Raw genomic sequence first — 7,070 nt, forward strand, 5'->3', positions numbered from 1 at the left:
CATCACAATTCGGAGATGAGCCACTCGAGAAACAAAAGAGATTTATCCACTTGATCAAAAAGATTAAATCAGAATGATTTTTTCCACATAGAAGAGTAGAACTTAATAAATGCAGCAATGCCAAATTATTTACAAAGATCATTTATTGTAAAATATAAGGGCATGAAAGTCTGCTGACATTTTTGTCTTTTAATTCATTTAGATATATAACTATGTAACTCTTTCTGTCATTCATTTTCAAATGAAAAAATATATATTTATGGCATCCTTTCTTGATCATCATGGATGGTCATCAGACATTTTTGCGTGCAAAATTTGTTGATAAATCTTAATAACTTGTGTAGCAAGGACTGTAGATGCTGGTTTAAATCAAAGGTTGACCAAAATGCTGGAGAAACTCAGTGGGACAGGCGGCGTCTGTGGAGAGAATGAATGGGTGACATTTTGGGTTGAGACCTTTCTTTGAATTCAGCCCACGTCATCCATTCCTTCTCTCCAGTTGCTGCCTGTCCCACTGAGTTACTCCAGCATTTAATACAGTGTATTATCTCTGAGGGCAACAGAGTGCAGTATTCCTACCTTCAGCTCATGCTTAGTCAGAATTTTTAAAAGACGAAATGTAAAATCAACTTCATTCATACTTTGGTTACTCTTTAAAGCTGAACTCTCAGCAAAGTTTCCATCTGATTATCCTGTTAGATTGCCTTCAGACCATGTATATTCAGAGCTGTCTGTCCCTACGTTCTAAATATTAACAATCTCTGGAAATGCACAGGTTCAGCTGCTGCTGCAATTTTCAACAATACAATTGTTATCACTGTCTTTCATCATTCCAAAGCACTTCTGGATAGCCCTCATCTCCCACCTTTTATGCTTTTGATCACCCATATAACCATATAACAATTACAGCACGGAAACAGGCCATCTCGGCCCTACAAGTCCGTGCCAAACAACTTTTTTTCCCTTAGTCCCACCTGCCTGCACTCATACCATAACCCCCGATTCCCTTCTCATCCATATGCCTATCCAATTTATTTTTAAATGATACCAACGAACCCGCCTCCACCACTTCCACTGGAAGCTCATTCCACACCGCTACCACTCTCTGAGTAAAGAAGTTCCCCCTCATATTACCACTAAACTTCTGTCCCTTAATTCTGAAGTCATGTCCTCCTGTTTGAATCTTCCCTATTCTCAAAGGGAAAAGCTTGTCCACATCAACTCTGTCTCTCCCTCTCATCATTTTAAAGACCTCTATCAAGTCCCCCCTTAACCTTCTGCGCTCCAGAGAATAAAGACCTAACTTATTCAACCTTTCTCTGTAACTTAGTTGTTGAAACCCAGGCAACATTCTAGTAAATCTCCTCTGTACTCTCTCTATTTTGTTGACATCCTTCCTATAATTGGGCGACCAAAATTGTACACCATACTCCAGATTTGGTCTCACCAATGCCTTGTACAATTTTAACATTACATCCCAGCTTCTATACTCAATGCTCTGATTTATAAAGGCTAGCATACCAAAAGCTTTCTTTACCACCCTATCTATATGAGATTCCACCTTCAAGGAACTATGCACGGTTATACCCAGATCCCTCTGTTCAACTGTATTCTTCAATTCCCTACCATTTACCATGTAAGTCCTATTTTGATTTGTCCTGCCAAGGTGTAGCACCTCACATTTATCAGCATTAAACTCCATCTGCCATCTTTCAGCCGATTTTTCCAAATGGCCTAACTCACTCTGTAGACTTTGGAAATCCTCTTCATTATCCACAACACCCCCTCTTGGTATCATCTGCATACTTACTAATCCAATTTACCACACCTTCATCCAGATCATTGATGTACATGACAAACAACAAAGGACCCAACACAGATCCCTGAGGCACCCCACTAGTCACCTGCCTCCAACCCGACAAACAGCCATCCACCATTACCCTCTGTCTTCTCCCATTCAGCCATTGTTGAATCCATCTTGCTATTCCTGCATTTATACCCAACAGTTGAACCTTCTTAACCAACCTTCCATGAGGAACCTTGTCAAAGGCCTTACTAAAGTCCATATAGACAACATCCACTGCTTTACCCTCATCAATTTCCCTAGTAACCTCTTCAAAAAATTCGAGAAGATTAGTCAAACATGACCTTCCAGGCACAAATCCATGTTGACTGTTCCTAATCAGACCCTGTTTATCCAGATGCTTATATATATTATCTCTAACTATCTTTTCCATTAATTTGCCCACCTCTGAAGTCAAACTAACAGGTCTATAATTGCTAGGTTTACTCTTAGAACCTTTTTTAAACAATGGAACAACATGCGCAGTACGCCAATCCTCGGGGACTATTCCCGTTTCTAATGACATTTGAAATATTTCTGTCATAGCCCCGGCTATTTCTACACTAACTTCCCTCACTGTCCTAGGGAATATCCTGTCAGGACCGGGAGACTTATCCACTTTTATATTTTTCAAAAGTGTCAGTACTTCTTTTACTTTGAACCTCATAGTATCCATAGCTACTCTACTAGTTTCCCTTACCTCACATAATTCAATATCCTTCTCCTTGGTGAATACCGAAGAAAAAAAATTGTTCAATATCTCCCCCATCTCTTTTGTCTCTGCAGATAGCTGTCCACTCTGTCTCTCCAATGGACCAATTTTATCCCTCGTTATCCTTTTGCTATTAATATAGCTGTAGAAACCCTTTGGATTGACTTTCACCTTACTTGCCAAAGCAACCTCATATCTTCTTTTAGCTTTTCTAATTTCTTTCTTAAGATTCTTTTTACATTCCTTATACTCCTCAAGCACCTCATTTACTTCATTCTGCCTATAATTATTGTAGATCTCCCTCTTTTTCCGAACAAATGTCCAATTTCCCTTGAAAACCAGGGCTCTTTCCAATTTTTACTGTTTCCTTTCAACCGAACAGGAACATAACGATTCTGTACTCTTAAAATTTCCCCTTTAAATGTCCTCCATTTCTCTTCTACATCTTTCCCATAAAACAAAATTTCCCAGTTCACTCCTTTTAAATCATCTCCCATCTCATCAAAGTTAGCCTTTCTCCAATCAAAAATCTCAACCCTAGGTCCAGTTCTGACCCTCTCCATAATTATATTGAAACTAATGGTATTGTGATCACTGGACCCGAAGTGCTCCCCAACGCATACCTCTGCCACCTGTCCCGTCTCATTTCCTAACAGGAGGTCCAGCACTGCCCCTCCTCTAGTAGGTACCTCTATGTATTGCTGCAAAAAACTATCCTGCATACATTTTACAAACTCCAACCCATCCAACCCATTTACAGAATGTGTTTCCCAGTCTATGTGTGGAAAGTTGAAATCTCCCACAATCACTACCTTGTGCTTACTACTAATATCTGCTATCTCCTTACATATTTGCTCTTCCAATTGTCGTTCCCCGTTTGGCGGTCTATAATACACCCCTATAAGTGTTGCTACACCTTTCCCACTTCTCAATTCCACCCAAATAGCCTCCCTAGATGAGCCCTCCAATCTATCCTGCCAAAGCACTGCTGTAATATCTTCCCTGACTAGCAATGCAACACCTCCACCTCTTGCCCCTCCAATTCTATCACACCTGAAGCAATGAAATCCTGGAATATTTAGTTTCCAATCACAGCCCTCCTGCAGCCATGTTTCACTGATCGCCACAACATCATACTTCCAGATGTCTATCCAGACTCTAAGCTCATCCACCTTTCTTACAATGTTCCTAGCATTAAAATATGCACATTTAAGAAACCCCCCGTCTCTTATTCTCAGTTTATTTCCTTTTATTTATTTCTCCTCTTGTGTCCGAGTGCTTCCCTTTTCTGCTTCCTGCCTCCCATTCTGTCTACTAGCTTTTGCTGTTTGAGTCCCTCGCCCCAACCATTCTAGTTTAAAGTCTCCCCAGTACCCTTTGTAAATTTCCCCGCTAGGATATTGGTCCCCCTCGGGTTCAAGTGCAACCCGTCCTTTCTGTACAGGTCCCACCTTCCCCAAAAGATGTCCCAATGATCCATAAACTTGAATCCATACCCACTGCACCAGTCTTTCAGCCACGCATTTATCCTCCACCTCGCTCCATTCCTACTCTCACTGTCGCGTGGCACAGGCAGTAATCCTGAGATTGTTACCTTTTTGGTCTTTTCCTTAACTCTCCTCCCAACTCCCTAAATCCTCCCTTCAGGACCTCTTCCCTTTTATTACCTATGTCATTGGTACCTATATGTACCACGACCTCAGGCTCCTCTCCCTCTGATTTAAGGATATCTTGGATGCGTTGAGACATGTCCGAGACCTTGGCACCAGGGAGGCAGACCACCATCCTGGTCTCCCGACTGCGTCCACAGAATCGCCTATCCGACCCCCTAAGAATAGAGTCCCCAATTACTATTGCGCTCTTTTTTTCCCTACCTTTCGGAGCAACAGGGCCGGTCTTTGTGCTGGAGGCCCGTCCGCTGTCACCACCCCCGGGTAGGCTGTCACCCCCATCCGTACTCAAACAGGAGTACTTATTTGCGAGGTGTACCAACATTGGAGTACCCACTCTGCCCCTTGCCCTTCCTTAGCGTGACCCACATGTCTCTCTCCCGTGGTTTTGGAGTGACCACCTCCCTATAACTCCCCTCTATGACCTCCTCACTCTCCCTGATCAGACAGAGGTCATCGAGCTGCTGCTCCAGGATCCTAATACGGTCCCTTCGGAGCCCCATCTCGCTGCACCTGGTGCAGATGTGGACGTCTGGAGGGCCATCTGACACCATGACCTCCCACATCTGACATCCAGAACAGTACACTGCTCTGACTGTCATTGTCCCGCCTTACCCTGGATCCGATACAAGTATAATACAATAGAAACTGCTGGGAGAAATCAGCAGGTATCTGACCCACAACAGCTGCTCCCTCTTGACCCTTAAACTGCACCTTTATTATATAAACAAAAAGCACTGTACCTTTAGCCCACTGTACCCTTGGCTCACTGTACCTTTACCCAAAGCTCTTTTTTTTTCTCATCTCAATTCGTACAGCCCAAAACTCTGTGCTCAGCGTGCTGCAGCTGCCAAGAGAACCATGCATCATGTTCCTGCAAACTCCTCCATCCCTTTCAGTCCAATGACTCTGATTTCCATTTCTGGCCTCCTCTACAAACTCAATTTAATCATTCCACCACTACAGCTGTGCTTTCAGTCCCCAGAGCTTTACATTTGTGGAATATTTTCTCAAACACTTTATCTCTGCACATCTTCTTCCTCTTTTACAATGTTCTTCAAAAGCCATCTTTTTTAATTACCTGTGCCAGTCTCTCTTGAAAGAGCCCTGTTAAATTATTGGTAGACTTCAGTCAGTTGACCGAAAACGTCACCCATTCCTTCCCTCCAGAGGTGCTGCCTGTCCCGCTGAGTTGAATATTTTGTGTCTACCTTCGATTTAAACCAGCATCTGCAGTTCTTTCCTACACACCTGTTAAATTATTGTTGCTAACACTCCTCTGAATTGCTACAGAATATGTTATCACATTAATGCCATATAACTTCAAGATTATGTTATTCTAAATGATTTCTGAATGTGGAATCCAAATATGTATAAATATTAATTACTTAAAGAGGCTAGTCACTTTATAACACAACAACAAACCTTATTGTATTCTAATCATTTCTATCAGAAGCTGAAAACAGAGCAGATTCTTTGGGAGTCTAATTTTGTCTGCTTTTGACCTGCTGCCAGGTACTTCACAAAAGTGCTATGTTAAACATTTGGAGAATACAACATCCCATGGGAACTCTCACCTCTCACTCATTGCATCAGTGCTGCAATCAAAATCCATCAGGAATTGGCGATACAGATAAATACACCAGTGACTGTCAGTGGCACTTCAGTGGTTGGATGTAACCTTAAGGCCATCCACAACCTCAGTAAATTAGAGCAACATGCATCAGATATGCTGCACATATTCTGCTTGGTAACCACAGCTTTGTCACTTGCCATAAAACGTATTTGAGTGGCTTGATGTCTATTTTATTTAGACAGCACTGGGAATTGTGCAGTTGTTTTGGGTGTTATGGAAAGATTAGCTGTATTGAATCAATCAATGTGTCTACAATCAATAAATGGATATCACTTTCATTGAGAGAATTGTTTCCTGAAGAGAGTCTGGAATCCACAACTCCAATCAACAAGAGATGACATCAAGGTAATGAACAGAACAGTTGGCCTGTGATTTCACTGCACCTTGGGATAAAGATGGTGAGATCTTATGTATCCTAAGATTTCCTTCTCAGTAATAATCACACAAAAAAACAACCATTTATTTGAAGGTAAACAGAAATGCTGGAGAAACCCAGCGGGTGAGGCAACATCTATGAGCGAAGGAATAGTTGACGTTTCGGGTCGAGACTGATGTGGAAGTGGAACCATTTATATGATGTTGTCTATGTTACATGTTGCACAATCTTTTGACTGTTCCAAGCTTTGGATGTGGGACTTGTTATACACCTTGTTTCACTATCATGGCAGGATTACATTTTCAATTAAACACTTAAAGTTTCAATCTACTGTAAGTCCCAAAAACATAAACCATTATAGTTTTCCTTTTTGCCCAGTAGTGTGGTACACCCTTGGTCTTCTCTAGGCTAACAGACCATTCAAAGTTTCAAATGCATGTTCTTCCAGCTGTTCATCCAAATAGAATGGGAGTTGTTTGTATCCATTTTAGATGAGAAACAAATTATTTCCTCTTAGGGTTATATTCTTACAAAATTTGTTAAGTTGAAAGGCAGACTGATATATTACATCATGCCACTGATGTCTCCAAAGATTCCCTGGATAAATGTTGTACCATCTATAAATCATAGCAGAAGTGGTCTTGTTTTAATAAAGCTCTGTTTTTGTTTTGCAAAAATCCACTGAGAAAATTAAACTTCGGTCTCAAAGAGCAACTGATAAATAATTGCTTAAATCTGTCATATTACTGATTTTACTCTGAAGGCCATCAAATCTCAAGCTGCACACAATGTTTAAAACAAAAAAAAATCGTACAAAATTGATTAAACCATCT

This window comes from Leucoraja erinacea, chromosome 4 (assembly GCF_028641065.1).
Source record: "Leucoraja erinacea ecotype New England chromosome 4, Leri_hhj_1, whole genome shotgun sequence".
In the NCBI taxonomy this organism is placed as follows: Eukaryota; Metazoa; Chordata; class Chondrichthyes; order Rajiformes; family Rajidae; genus Leucoraja; species Leucoraja erinaceus.